The sequence below is a fragment of the Camelus dromedarius genome, chromosome 4 (genome assembly GCF_036321535.1).
Source record: "Camelus dromedarius isolate mCamDro1 chromosome 4, mCamDro1.pat, whole genome shotgun sequence".
Classification (NCBI taxonomy): Eukaryota; Metazoa; Chordata; class Mammalia; order Artiodactyla; family Camelidae; genus Camelus; species Camelus dromedarius.
Genome location: NC_087439.1, coordinates 12,823,504 through 12,839,364, shown reverse-complemented (window position 1 = coordinate 12,839,364; position 15,861 = coordinate 12,823,504). Strand labels below are relative to the sequence as shown.

The 15,861-nt window shown below is 42.4% G+C and overlaps 1 long non-coding RNA gene across 17 annotated transcripts in view; it reads right to left on the bottom strand.

Annotated features, from left to right (window-relative positions):
- LOC105088470 (uncharacterized) overlaps nt 1–15,861 on the bottom strand; it is a 104,068-nt gene that overhangs the window by 16,632 nt on the left and 71,575 nt on the right. For 6 of the 17 annotated variants that reach the window (XR_010380551.1, XR_010380552.1, XR_010380547.1 and 3 more), the window contains exons 2-7: nt 14,562–14,785; nt 7,992–8,038; nt 6,463–7,034; nt 4,112–4,255; nt 3,564–3,629; nt 743–800 (exon numbers count right to left, since the gene is read on the bottom strand). This is a non-coding gene — a long non-coding RNA (uncharacterized LOC105088470). Of the gene's footprint in view, nt 1–742; nt 801–3,538; nt 3,630–4,111; nt 4,268–6,462; nt 7,035–7,991; nt 8,039–14,561; nt 14,786–15,861 lie in introns of all 17 variants that reach the window. The other 11 variants (XR_010380550.1, XR_010380549.1, XR_004136615.2 and 8 more) reach the window with 8 other exon arrangements.

Sequence of the window (15,861 nt, the reverse complement as noted above, 5' to 3'; positions counted from 1 at the left end):
AAACAGGAAAAATGGACACCTTTGACCTGGGCCATATGCCCCTTTTGTTGTAATTGTATAAATTTTACATTGTTTTCTCATTGTCTCCTTTAACAGTTACCCCATTATCATTATCATTTCATCATTATTGTTTTATCTTTTCAGCAGCATCCATTCTTTGATAATTCTCGGTCATGTCATTGTATCCTCATCCTGAAATAAGTCTCTTTATTTTATTAGTTTTTTTCATGCTATTTACCTGGTCCTGTATTCGTGTTTTATATGTATTATATTACATTTAAACTTCAGAGTAACTGTCAGTATTATCCTGTGGAAGAAACTGGAGTTTAAGGAACTTAAATGACCTGCCCAAAATTGCACAGTCGTCAGGCAGTAAGTAGAGTGGGGGCTGGTTTGGGGGCTGTCATCTTCAAAGCCATTTTCAAAGCCCTTCATTTACTCATGACCCAGCACTTCCTCCCACTTGGCTCTACTGATGAGACGAAAACCATGCTGAGATCCTCTGAAGATGCATCCTGAAGGACACTTAACCCAGTGTGACGGCCTCAGATAATAATGCTGCCCACTGACTCCAGCCATGAAAATCTCCCAGAACCTACATTGTCCATAATTACTGATTTTATCACCACGCTATTTGCTTCTCTTACAGGGGAGCGATAGATAAGGGGAAACATTTTAGAGGAGGATAAAAACACACTATTTTAAAAAAGGCTAGAAGTGCAGTTGATAAAAATGTAATTACCTGTTTCTTCACGGAACACGTTGGTAAGGTATAATCTCTAGTTTCGCTCCTTCTGTTCCTGCGGGCAATAAAAGGCATTTAGGAAAATTGTTGGTCAATGTTTCTCTGAGCTCTAACTATCAAGCAGTTTTGCATTACAATTAATAGATTTTTTTTTAAGACTGCTGTTTTAAATGTTTTAAGACATTGTACTGAAGGTTCATGGACCTTTGGCTCCAGGATCCTATCCCATTTTAGGAGATTATTTTCTATGATAGAAGAATGGTGTGTTACACACAGTGTCATACTCTGCGATGGAATTCAAGAACAGACCTCTCTCTAGTGCATATTTCAGGTTGCTGTTCTGTTTTGAGTGTTTTGATGTTAATGTAATCAACAGCATCATTTGTGATGCTTGTGAACACATATCTTTCAAAGAGGAAGTGCAGCAAAACAAAAATGAAAAATAAAAAGCACACATGTTCCTCTGCTCTGTCCTTTCAAACCTGCTCTGTAGGACAAATTCCTCTTTATAATCAAAAATGTATATGTTTTCTGTCATCCTTGTGTATAAAAAAAATCCTCTACTTTTAGACTCTCAATCTTTTTTTCATAACAAAACTATTCAGTCCTAAGCAAGAGTTAGAACTCTCAAATGCATTTAATAGCAAAGCTGCTCCTTCATCCAGGAGGGGGTCAAAGCCACATTCTTCATTTCCCCACCTGGAGCATCGGCCTCTCTTTTCAACTCAAGAGGATGCCTCTGCTTCCTCTAGGCACAGGACAGAGGAGAATTCAAGGGCAGGAAAGGATGACTTCCAGCTGTAGCAGAGGGTTAACCTTGGGGCCCTTTTGGTATTTCAGAACCCAGTGGTTGGCATCTTCTTCTCCTCCGACTGCTTGATTTTGGGGTCCCTCCTCAGCCCTGCCCCTGCAGCCCCCCAGACACAGGCTACCTGTTAGGTCCTAATGCTCCTGCAAGTGGTGGGCTTGAGCCAAGTCCTTATAAGGGACCTCCAGGCCAGCTTTCTTCCACTTGGCTTGCCCTTTGTCTCCTCCATCTTTGTCCCAAACTTTGAAAGTGTAGCCGATTCCCAAAGCAGCCCATTCTCTAGCTGAGCCACAAGATCTCACCTTCAGACTTCCTGCTCTGCATCCTGCAGTCTCTGTGCCTCCTGGTCCCCAGATGAATAGGTCCAACTCTCTGCATGGTCCCTCTGAATACCCTCTCACTAGGCAGAAGTGGAAGGGAAGTACCCACCTACCTTTCACCATCAGAGCAATGGAAAGAACGTACTCCAACATCTTGAAAACTTCCTCAAAGAAATCCTCTCCTGACTTTCCACCACCTCCTTTTTTTTTAATTGATTATGTATATATTTTTTATTTGGGGGAGGTAATTAGGTTTTTATTTATTTATCTTTAATGGAGGTGCTGGGGATCGAACCCAGGACCTCGTGCATGCTAGGCACACACTCTACCACTGAGCTATACCCTCTCCCCTTCCAGCTTCTCCTTTATGTAGACAGATTAGGCAGCATTCACAAATTAACCCACCAATTGTCAGCAGCTTAGCAAAACTTTACTCCGCTCTCAGGCAAAGCCTGCTGAGAATCTGGATATGTGGCGAGGGCTGCTCTTCCCCAGGTGACCCGGCATTCCAGGCAACTTCAGGTTTGTGGCTTAGCCTCGACCACCGAGACTAGGGAAGAGAGTGCCTGCAGAAGCCACACCCACTCTTCTACTCTTTGGCCTAGAAGGGACAGGTGTCCCATCCCTTCACAGCCTATTGACCAGAACAGTCCTGGGGCCCCGCCTGCCCGCAAGGAGGCCAGGGATGAAGGAAATCTCAGAAGCAACTGGTGAGTATTCCTATCTCAGCCACATCCCCCAGCATGCCTAAGGGGCGTATGGACTTTAATTTCCTTTAAAGTCCTTCAACAATAGAGCATCTCACTTTGTTACACGAGGGTTGTTGTTGCCTAATGTCTTGGGTATCAGCCAAAATAGAGACAAAGAGAGTCCCATTAAAACATCCTATTACGCGTAGGTTAACATTTTAAAAGCTTACTGGTACAATGAAGAGAACTGACACGCATTGAGCTTCTACCAGATCATGTTGTTTATATGTGTGACCTTATTTAACCCTCACATGAATGCTAAGATATAGGTGGTAATGCTCCAATTTATTACATAATAGAACCTGAGACACAGAGACTAAATACATTGGCCAAGGTCAGTTCACTAGGGAAGGAGTCAGGTTTTTAGAATCCAGGTGTGTGTTTCACAATAGCATTCTCTTACACGTGGCTCACATTTTGTCCGTCTCAGACAAATCCACCCTCTCAGCACTAGACATATTTAGAAAGCTAGAATAATGCATATGGGGTTAATATCAGGATTACTGTCAGAATCAATGATTTTAGCTGGATTTTAGAAATGTAGAAATATCACTAGGCTCCGAACAAAAGGTCTTTCTGTCATTTCTTCCATGGGATCTTGCCTGAGTGATGCCTTGGCACATGGAAAAACCTAAAGAGCACATGAAAAAACCAAAAGCTGTGAAGAATACAGTTCATGCACAGGTATGGATGAACAATTCGTACATTTTTCAAGTATTCACTGAATACTACCTTATATACACATATACATTAAATTTGAAAAAGATTTAATTGACGATTCCCAGATGTACTTCATTTTTGTTGATCTTTTGGAAGAGGTCGTCTAAAGAGAAGAATGTGTGGTCCTGGCTCATGAATCATGTAAGGAACCCAGCCTAGACTCTGTTGCAGTGGATGGAAAAGCTTGCTGACTCACTCATGCTTGACATCTTCTTACTTGCCTACTGTTCTCAGCTCCATCTGGATCTCTGAGAGGTCTATTAGTCAGACATCCTCTTCCCGTTTACCTAGAATAACGTAAACCTTGAGACATTCCATCCACCAATGACTCATGCAACTTATAAAATATTCACACTGTACATCAAATAAATATGTCACACCATGATTTCAACCTCCTTCATTCTTGGGGAAATTGGTGTTAATGACTTATCTGCCCGCACATAAGAGTCCCAAGTGGGAGGGAATCTAATGAACTGGACTGAAAGTGCAGAGTGTGGTTTTGACTGTGTTTTGAATGTGGTTTTGACAGTTCATCCTCAAGAACATGTAGCATATAGCAATTCAGAGAGTGAGGAAACAGGCTTAACAAGCATGTCAGCCTTGACTGCTTGCATCCTATGGGATTAAAAGAAGAAAACAAAAAAAGCCTTTTCAAAGGATTCTCCAATCCTAGGCAATAATCATCACCCATGGCTCCAGAGATGCTGGAGTGCTTAAGGAATTAGCAGTGGAGAGGGTAGAAAAGACAAAACCAAACAAAAAGAAGTACCACGTAATAAGAGTTGAAGTTTCAAGCAATGCTGAATGGCTCCTCCAAAAGCTGGCTGAAGAATCTCCATGCAGGTGAACCATTGTGTTTTCCTCCTCTCCTGAGGAAATCCAATTCAGTGCCACAAATGTTCGCTGAGCTCTCCTGTGCAATGGTCTAGCATTATTTTTGGAGGGAATACAGACATGAGTATGACACTAAACTTGTCTGTGTGTATGCTGGGAGGGGAGGAGCATACACAAACAAGGCAAGGTCCCAAGGCTAAAAGGCGAAAAAAGACCAACGCACTCGACCAGAGTTACAGGTTACAGACTATTGAAGATTCCTGCCTGACTCAGTACCTGCTCACACACATGCACATTTGCTCTAGACCCATCTGACTGGCACCAGCCACCAGCCATTCCTCCCTTCCCAGGCAGAAGCTGCCTGTAGGTGCAAAAGAGATTACTTTGCAAACCAACAGCAAGTTAGGTGCTAAATATCTGATTTTCCACCTACCAGCCATTTCCATAAAACACTTTCCTACTCTATATTTATAAGTTCTTTATTGAACTAGAACCTCATTTCTACCTCAATCTGCATGATTTTCTCATTAGATTTCTGGTCTTAGACAGTCGTTTCATTTAACAAACTTATTTTGAACAGAAGCCATCAGCCAGGATTTGTGCTCAGTACTAGAGACAAAAATGAATATGATACAATCTGCATTTTTCAAGGCTTTATGCTTTATTAAGGGAGATAGAATATGCAAATAAAGCAAAGAAAACATGTTGTAGAGGGCTGCCTCTTAACCCTTTAGAACTATCAATCAACTTAGGATTTTGACCTCTAGAAGAAAACAAAGATCAGAGGCACGAGTGGCAGGTAAGACAGGTGGACAGAAGGCAGGCAGGGAGGGCAGCGTGCTTAGGAGGCATGGCAAACGTTGCTCACAGTCAATCCAGCAGATGGTCCTCTCCATCTTCCTTCTTATGGGCAGAGACACTTTGATCACAGAGAAGGAAGCAAGCACCCCACCCCCACCTTCCAAGGTATGAATCATGATCATTCTAAGTCAATGGAGAATCCATTTCTCTTTGCCAGGGATTGGTCTTGGGGTGGGCACAGTTCTGGCCAATGATTCATAAGGGGAAGTCCATGGGAGGCTTTCATTGTAGGATAAAAGGGCAGACTCTCTGAGAAGGAAGCTCTTTGGCATCATTTTTCTTGGGGCAAGGCCTTGAGCACATGGTGCCCTGGAGTTGGAGCACCCGTCTTGTGCCATAAGGTATAAACTAAAGAAGAGCCAACACAAGATGGCAGAGTACAAAGACATAAAGAGTCTGCTGAAATTGTTGAACTATCGAAAAACCCTGAACTGTCTACTTATAAATTGCTTTGTAAGCTAACAACAAACAACTTCATAAATCAGGCCAATGTTCATTTCATGTCTGTTACCTGCAGCCAACAACATCCTGAGTCAGGCGGGGTAGAAAAAGTCTTAAGTACCTCTCATAATAATTCTGTAAGGTGTGAAGTATTATTATTCCCATTTTATAGATGCATAAACTGACTAGTTTAAGTAAACTTTAAATCATCGTCTCAAAGATTATAAATAAATTCCCAAATGGAGATTTGATCATGAACCTAATTCCAAAGCATGATCTCTTACCACTATCAAATCTTACTATCACACACAACAAAAGGCAGAGTTCATGACCACAAAATTATTTGCAGAATGACCAGGAGTCAAGAAAATGGGTACAAGAGACTGTTGACAACTTAGCCATAAAAAAGAATAAAATAATGTCATTTGCAGCAACATGGGTGGCCCTGGAGATCAGCATTCTAAATGAAGTAAGCCAAGAAGAGAAAGAAAAATACCATGTGATATTGCTTATATGAGGAATCTTAAAAAAGACACAAACCAACCTATTTACAAAACAGAAACAGACTCACAGACATAGAGAACAGACTTATGGTTGCCAGGGTTGGGGGAAGTGGGTGGGAAGGGTTAAGTTGGGAGTTCAAGACTAGCACCTCTTGGGGAGTGATGGAAATGTTAGCATCCTGACTGTGGTGGTGGTTTCATGGGTGTGCACATCTATCAAAATCCATCAAATGGTACATCTGAAATATGTGTAGTTTACTGTACAGAAATTATACCACAAAAAAGTTGTTAAAAATTAAAATAAAAATGAATTTTTAAAAAGACTGTTGAGAAGCCATTTGAATTTATTACCCCTTAAATTCAACAGAAATTTACTGAGGGTGTGCTCTGGATTAGGCACTGGATTACAGAAAAATCCCAACCAGGCACCTGGTCATGGTTTCAGGAAAACAGCCAAACTCATGTTCTAGAACAGCCTTACCCTGAATCAATATGTTGTCAGTCATCAGCTGGAATCGGCATGATTCGATCATGCATCTAGAAGCAAACTATCTGGAGAACAGAAAACTGTGATTCTTCATGACTGTGTAAGGGCGAATATGGTATAAAAAGGTCAATTCATCATTCAGATGGTGGCCACAATCCCCATGCTTGAGGCCACGTGGGCCAAACAGTAAAATGAGTGGTGACAGCCTTGGCCATCTCTTATTTGGCTTCTGTGGTGCTTTTCCTCCCTCTATCACCTCCCCTCCTCCAGCTCAGAGGAGACAGAGCTCCCATAAACCCACCCTCCTGATCCCTAACTCCAGCCCTACATCACCCTTCTCGGTGCTGCTGGAGGTGCGTTCAGAGCTCCCAAATTCTTCTGTGCCACTGTCGACCCTGCTTCCAAATCTCTTGCAGTCAAGGTACCAGGGAATCAGGCGCTGCCCCGACTGCAGGCTCGCAGGCTGGCTGAGTATCCAGGGATTTCGCTCTTTAACCTCATCAGCAGGGAAGGCAGATTTTCCCGTATGAAAGAGTAAGACTGTTGTACAGAGCGCCAGGCGTAGTCTATGAGAAATGCTAAAAATAAGTAGCTCATATTTATTAAGTTGGCCTTATTATAACTCTACTTTTTTTCCTAAGCCATCAATCCCCAGGAAAAAGAAATCTGTTTTTTGTCATATTCTGAGAAGTAAAGCTTGCCTCTAATAAATTTCTCTCTCCTCTTGTCTCACTAAGTCCGCCCACTCCTTCTCTATTTTAGGCCAAACAGAAGTATCGATAAATGATCAGTTTCAGAGTCAAGAAAAGCCTCTAGCAGAACTCCATGAGACTCAGGCTTCGGGCCGGTCCTAATCAACATTTTTATCATCGATTTGAATATTAGTAACAAAGCGTATTCAACAAAGTCCCAACTGAAGCAAAACATCTTAAGAAGATGCGTTGTTGCTGATGCCTGAGTTCAAAACCATAAGATAGTCAAATGCCAAATCCTGTACTTAGGTTCAAACATCAGTTTCCCAAAGGTTAAATGAGAATCTGGCTTAAAGTTGAACATGTATTTAAAGGTTCGATTTTTTGTTTTGTTTTGTGTTCCATTGCTTTTTTTTTTTGCAGACTGTCAGAGAAAGAAGGAAATTTCAGGGTATCAATTCCTTATTGAACATCCATGAGGTTCTACTCACTGTACCGTTGTGGTAGGCAGAATTGTGGCCCCTAAAGATGCCCACGTCTGAATCCCCAGAGCTTGTAAATATATTATGACATTAAAAGGCAAAAGAGAATTAAGATTGCAGATGGAATGAAGTTTGCTACTCAGGTTAAGATAAAGAGATTGTCCTAGATTAATGCACACAAATCTTTTAAATGTGGATGAAGAAGGCAGAGAAGGATTTGAAAATGTTATGCTGCTGCCATTGAAGATAGAGGACGTTGCCACCAGCCCAGGGACGCAGGCAGCCCCGGGAAAAGAGAAGAGATAAGAAAGCACATCGTCCCCACAGAAGGAACACAGCCCTACTGTACCTTGATCTCAGCCCAGTAAGACCTGTTTTGGACTTCTGCATGCATAACTGTGAGATTAAAAAAAAAAAACCTTTTGTTGTTTTGAGCCATTGATTTTGTGGTAATTCACTATGACAGCAAGACAAGCTAATACACCTATGTATGTTCATACACATTTACTTTCTCTTTTTTTTATTTGTTAGTCTAACATTCATTATACGGTATTACAACTCATAATTAATATATGGTGCTCAAATGGCCCACAAACGTATACAAAACTATTCAGTTGCATTAGACATCATGGAACTGCCGACAATTAAAAAATGTGATACCAGAGATAGACTGGGATTTCAAAATTGTAGAATAGATAAACAAGATTATACTGTATAGCACAGGGAAATATATACAAGATCTTGTGGTAGCTCAGAGAGAAAAAAATGTGACAGTGAATATATATATGTTCATGTATAACTGAAAAATTGTGCTCTACACTGGAATTTGACGCAACATTGTAAAATGATTATAAATCAATAAAAAAATGTTAAAAAAAATGTGATACCAATATTCATCCTCCAGAATAGCAAAATGAAAAAATCAGACAGAACCAGCTCTTGGTAAGGTCATGAAACAACGATGACTCCCCTACAGTGCTACTGGGGAGGGGAAGGTAAAAATTGCTCCAAACATTTGGAATACTTTTTTGCCAATATCTACTAACGGTGAAGATATGCATACCTTATGACTAATTCCACTCCTAGAAATATAATCATCAGAAATGCACACAGGGGACAAGTTCCAGTGTGTCCATAGCTGTACTATTACTAACCAAAACCTGGAAACCACCCAAGAGCAGAATAAACAAATATATTATGGTACATGCCTACGATGGAATATTCTTCAATGATGATGAACTATCACAGCACACAAAATACAGGTGCATTTTACAAACACGTTCAAAAGAAGATACGTGCACAAAATTATACACCAACACATTTACTTTTTATTTGCTCTTTTAGCTCAAGCATTTGTCTCCATTTTACAGATGAGAAAATGGAAGCACAGAGAGGTTAAATGACTTGCTTAAGGCCGTACAGCTATCCAGTGACAGAGTGAAATTCAAACCCGGGCCAGCCTGACTGCAGGTTCCGGGGTCTTTAATACACTCTGTGCTCTACGTCAGTGGTTAACACGCTGCTGACAGAAGCTTACGTGTCCCGAAGGGAACATACGAAAGAGTAAGTTTTAAAAATAAAATTAGGAGAGAGAAATGAAGAGAAGAAATAAGGAGAGATAAGAGGAGAGAAGAGAGGGGAGAGGAAGAGAAAGAGAAAATGCTGATGCTCTAAGTAAATGTTTTCTAAAAAAATTTTAGGTAGATTTGAGATGTAAGATGTATTTCTGACTGTGGTTGAAGTAAAGAAATGTTGAAAGGCATTGCTCTACAACACACGCCCTGGAGAGAAAAGGAGAATGGAGCCCAGCTGCTGCCTGGGAATATCCATCATCTAAAGAGAAACTCAGCAACAGATCACTGTGACGGAGCATCTTACGGGCTGGGTGGGTCACAATTGGCCAGAGAACCACAGTTGATAGGATGGGCTCACGTCCTGCTGACCGCCCACTGGAGGTCCACGGGGACCCCTCAGGAGCTCACACACAACGTGTACAAAGCAGAATTCACCACTCTGGACACAACGCTGCTGCTCCTCTACAGCTCGAGGTTGCAGTTAACAGCATCACTCCCACTTGTTCGTTCAAAATGGAGATAATATCCTTCCATCTCTTCTGTCCCCCAGACCATTAGACTCTGCCTCCCAAGTCCCCACACCATCCCTTCCCCTCCATCCCTATTGCCACGGCCTTGAGACCCTCCTCCCCTCCCATCTGGACAAGTGTGCGTCCTCCCAGCCAGTCTCCCTGACCCAGCCCCTGCTCTCCAGTCCACACTGCAGTCTGCCACCACGGGTCCTATTGTGTCTCCTCCCTCCCTGCCGCCCCGCCTGGCTTCTCCCTTGCAAGCCATTTTGCATGTTCTACATTTAGACCCAAAAGTCTCCATTTCCACCCACTTTCCCTAGTCCCCGGGCTCTGCAACCTGCCGGCATCAGACTACTTGAAAGCCCCCGCGTGGACCATCAATGTGCATACCTTGCAAACTTTGTACATAACTGCATTCTGTCCCAAGAATGATGTTCTTTCTGGCCTCCATCTACCAAAGCTGGGAACAACTTCTCTGATTCTCTCAGGCAAGAGAAATCACATCCTCCGCTGAGCCCCCGTGGCTGCATGAACACATTTCTTTTACAACATTAATCCAAATGTAACCTGTTTCCTTCTCCAGGGCTTCCGGGGTGGGGACCACATCACAGATGTGTTTACATTCCAACATCTCGCTCAGGGACCAGGCCGTGGTGGGCTTTTTCAAAAAAATAAGTGGACAGTGGTTGGAAGGTGAACTCCAGAGCTCCAGAACTTGGTATCTGTCTCTTTCTTTAGCATTTCCTTCTGGATGTCTCCCATGCCCTTCAGTCTAACACATTGAGAGGGAGACTCGGTATTCCCCTCCTAAACCTGATCCACCCCCAGAGCGCTCCACTTCAGTACCTGCAGCCCCCAAACCAGACATCTGGTCAGCCTCCCTCATCCCAGCAACAAGCTGGTGGTCATTTATCTCCGATGCATATCTTCTACTATCTTGTCTTTATTTTCATCGTCACCTCCCTGTGCTAACTATCATCTCCTGCTTGTTACTGCTGAAACAGTTTGTCACTACCCCCTCTATATCCATATTTGCCCATCCCACACTCCAATCCATTCTACTAGCAGCAGCCAGTGTAACTGGGAGAGCTGATCATGTCACTCTCCTATGTAATACCTTCAACCCAAATCTTGAGATGAAGTTTATTTTTTCAATGTTGCCTTCTTTCTTTCTTTCTTCCTTCCTTTTTTCTTTCTTTTTCTTTCTTTCTTTCTTTCTTTTTCTTTCTTTTTTCCTTTTTTTCTTTCTTTCTTTCTTTCTTTCTTTCTTTCTTTCTTTCTTTCTTTTTCTTTCTTTCTTTCTTCCTTTCTTTCTTTCTTTCATTTCTTTCTCTTCCTTCCTTTCCTTTTTCCTTCCTTTCTTTCTTTTTATGCACACAGTGACCTGCTCAGTCTAACCCCTGATGACTTCTCCAGGAACTCCCTGCCTGTCCGGCCACACCAGCTTTCTCATGGTTGCACCTTCCCCCTCAGATCTTCCATGAAGCTCCTTCTGCTCAGGACGTGAATGGTGAGCAGGGACAATTCCATCAGAGAGGACATCATTCTTGCCTCAGCTTCACAGACTTTTCCTCCCGTAGCACCATGTAGTCTTCCTTTCTATCACTTATCAAAGCTCCAGTTTTGTTTGTAGATGTCTGACTGCTAGCCTCTACGTTTGCTAAAAGCAGAGACTCCATCTGGTTCATCCTTCTTTCCATCCCAGCTACCGACCTGGCTCACTGTAAGGGTTCACCTAACATTTGATCAAGGGAAGAATTTAATCAGGGGTGTTGGCTGTTCTGCAGAGCATTAGTTTCCCAGAAAAATCCCCAGAGCCCTGGCTGGGGCCAGAGGAAGGCAGAGAAGGTGAACACAGGACTCCATGTCCCACTTTGCCAAGAGAAGATCTGCAAGGGTCTGATTTAGATACTGGGTCTTCACGTAAGAGTGTATTTTGAAAATAAGCATTGTACTTGTAAGGTGTGTAAAAGTAAACTTACAAAGCAGGAGCACAGAGGAAAGGGGACGATCACAACGGAGAGCATGAGGAAATTTGGAGGACAATAGACTGTTTTGCATCTTGATTGCAGCAGTAGTTACACGATTGTATGCATTTGGCAAAACTCATAGAATGTGCTGAATTTTACAGTGCGTAATTTTTTAAAGCAAATAAAAGTAGGAGAGACTTGATAACTTTTGGAAGTTATTTCCAGATTCAAAAGACTGAAGGAATTTCACATCATGACAAAAAAGAGTGTATGCCGTGACCAAACACACACACACACACACACACACACACACACACTCATATAGCTTAGGACCCTAGAATTAGATTTTCTGTTCACATCCAAATACAAGGCTAGCCTGGATACAAGGCGTGCAGCCATTTTTCCCAGTGAAAAGATCAAAATATTGTTTCAGACCCACTTCAATATATCAACCATTAGAGTGAATTACATTGCCAAGTGACTATAACATTTATTTTATTAAATTAGTTACGAGTAAATATTTTAAATCACGTGTTATATACAATAACATATTGATTTGGAAATATTGCTTTCTTCGCTCACACATTTTATGAAACAGCTTTCTTGGAACTTTGCACACATATTGCTGACAACAGAATGTCGGCTGTCACCAAAGCCCATTTTTGGAGCCACATAACACAAAACATGGTTCTTCAAATCACATCATCTTTACTCCCATAATAGCTGCTTAAAATATAACATTTTGTGAATCCGAGTGATGCTGTCACTGGGGTGATGTTTATCACCCTTGTGATGATAGTCCTGATTTCCATAAAGCAAGGTTTCTCAGCGGTAGCACTACTGACATTTGGACAGGATCATTCTCTTTCTCTGGCCTGTCCTGTGCCTGGCAGGAGGTTTGGTGACTTCCTCGGCCTCTATCCACTAGGTGGCAGTAGCACACAAAACCCCCATCAGTCATGATGGTCAAAAATGACCCCTCCCAAGAGCTCAGCCACTGAAAAGCTACTATACTTAAAAAAAAAAAAAAAAAGATTCCAGAAATTTCTAAATATCTCCCAAGAAGCAAAAGTCACCCCCAGATTAACAGCCATTGCCAGAGAATAACCTCTTACTGTCCTGTTGCATCACAGGATTTTTAAATTATTTATTTATAACAACCACGATATTTTGAATTGCAAAGTCAAATATCCAGAAACCATTACTAATTTTTTCAGAAATTCCTTTGCTTCATCTTTTACTGATTCTATTATCTGAATCTTAATGCTTTCAAAACAGCATCAGCTGAAGTCCTTAAAATATTTCCAAACTTATGTGTCTTCACTAGAGATTTGTTGTATTTTCTGTGTAAGGAAGATATAAAAGAATTCTTGCTCTTCTGAGGATTATTTTGGGGAAAACCTCACCTAAGATTCAGGCATCCAGGATAACCCAGCCTATTCTCACCTACAACATTCTCACAAGTGAGCATCCAGCCTTTGCTTGAATACTTCAAGTGACAGAAGCCTCACTACTCACCAGTTCTGATGGAATAGTTCCTCTGTGTAAGCTCAGATCTCCCTGCCCTGAACTTCTAGACATCAGACCACGTTCTGGACAAAGTCTGCTTCTTTGCAACAGAACAACACTTTAAATATCTCCAGACAACAAATGTATTTCTCACTTTAGTCGTTTCTTTCCAAGTTACAGTTTCTTTGATCCTTTCAGCTCATCAGACATGTCTTCTCAATGTGACTTCATCCTAGGCCTTGTCGATGGCCTCTGAGTAAGTGTGGCCTAGAAGGAACCCTGTGAAGTCAGCTCAGGACAGAGAGAAGGGGAGTTTGATCATCTGTGCTCTGGACACTTTGCATGCCAGAACTGGTCAGCTTTTTGATAAAAGAGTCATTCCATTTTATAATATTTAGTTTAGGAACTGTAAAAGAATCATAAACTCCACAGAAGTAACTATTTCATCTTTCATTAAATACACCAAAGAACAATAATAAATGCTTTTCTGGACCTAATTTTGCCCAATAAGGACAGATGTTTTAGTGAAATTAAAGGCTCACAGGAGAAAGTGACCATGTATTATCGAGAGAGCCCCCAACCTTCTATAAACAGGAGAGAGAGAGACAGAGACAAAGAGACAGAAAAAGACTAAAAGATGGAACTAAAAATTTCAGTATCTTATTAGTATTTTTTGAATAGTCTTCTTTAGGCGTCATTCAGTGGTCCACTGTGACTCTCAGATTCTTAACTTGTGTAACTGCACAAAACCTATCCTGCTCCACTGGTTTTTGAAGAAAAGTCACGCTGCTGTGAGAGCTGGATGCAATGATGCTCTGTATCGTTTAGCTACAGAGAATGAAAAAAATAAATAAAGGCTGAATTCTGCTAAACCTTAGGGGAGTGACTATCCAGGCGCATTTCTCCCAATGCTTCATCCCAGATAGTGCAGAGTTGTGTGACTGAGGTTCAAAGCCATCCCATACGGGGATTTAGTACCATAGAGGAGCAAGTATAGAAAAAGTGATTTGATAACGATGCCCACCACGGAACTGAATGAAGTCTGCTGGAGTAACTCTACTGTCTGGCTTTCCGATTCTCATTCCTCCAAGAGTCAAGGCACCCACTAAATGCAGACTGACTAACAGCCCTTGATAAAGATGCTTTGACGAGGCCATCGCTAGTCTTGGCAACACTGAGACATAAACTGCACGTGTGTCTGAGGGCCTTTCCTCCCCACCACTGATATTCTCTTGCGGGAAATCAGCCAATGTCCTGAAGTTACTTTCCCTGTGGGATGCAATGAAAATGGGCCTTGAGCCACAACCCCTAACCTCTGGCTTATTGCCAACCTCCCTTCCTCTTGAAAACTTACCTGGCCCGTGGTCCTGCTCCCCCAAGCCCAGCTTAACACCTGGATGAAGGGCATGTTAATTTCTGTCAGCAGCAGACTTCCGGTTCACACGCAGCTCCATTTCAGATGGATGCCTGAACTCCAAGGAGTGACTCACAGAGGTAGTTGAGACTGGAAGGCAGTTCTGTGACATAGACGGTAAGGACAGTGCCCTCCACTCCGCTCTAGGCAGGTGGCCCTCTGCCCTGTGATGGGAAGCAGAAGGTGAGAACTGCAGTTTGTTTGCTTTGGCTGTGAATTTTTTTTTTTAACAACTCACAAGCCCTTTAAGGATCTTATTACCTCAGTTATTTCTTCAAGTGTTCAAATCATCGACCGCCTCATCTGAACCGGGAGATAAGCCTAATTCTCACATCTGCGGCAGCAGGCGCGGGGCAGAGGCTAAGAACCACCTAATCTGACCATCAGAGTTTTAATTTCCTCCACCAGGGAGCGGAGAAGGCAATGAAGCTGTGAGCAGGACACATGCAGCCTGTAAACAGCCATCCTTCCTGCTCCCGAGCAGAGATCCAATACCAATTTAGTCTTATCTGTCTGGAAAATCATTATTTGAAGACTTGGAAAGGTTAAGAGAGTTCCCGCTTTCACTTCTCGTACTTTCATCTGCAGCACAGAGAGAGGAAGGAATCTGACAAGCATGGGGCTAATTTGGTTCCCTCAAGCACCCACAGGGAAAATATTCAGATTGTCTCTACGAGGGTCAAATAGAAGTCAGAATTCACCGCATGCTCTGTCCCTCTCTGTGCTGGTAAAATACCAGCCTTCAAAATAAAAGGTGCTGAGTCCTGGGTGGAGGAGAGAGAAGAAGATGTGAAAAGCCAGCTGGGCCGCTTCCTCAATTATGCTAAGAGCAGTTTCTTAAGCACCTATTGTGTGCCAAGCTCTGCAAGTCACCTCCCTCAAGGGGCTCACAGCCTAGGGAGAGTCAGTAAACCAAAGCTTATAGAATTGACTGAGTTTTAAAGTAGTAATATCATAGGGAGGCCAGTAAAATAGTAGCAGAATGGATGTGAGACACAGGGCAGGGCACAACCATTAAAAGAAGGACACAGCAATTAGCAGCAAGATGGAGGAAGATTCAACCCTCAATAGACCTTGATGCCCAAGATGGTGAGAGATCTGACTCCCAGTAGACCTTGAGCTTCATTATATGCTCATTGTAATATATTAGCATGGTGAATGGCACCCACCCCCAGGCGCCATGACAGCTCCGAGGCTGGCCATAAAAGGTCAAAAAGTGGGCGGTGGCCCAGCTCCTCGG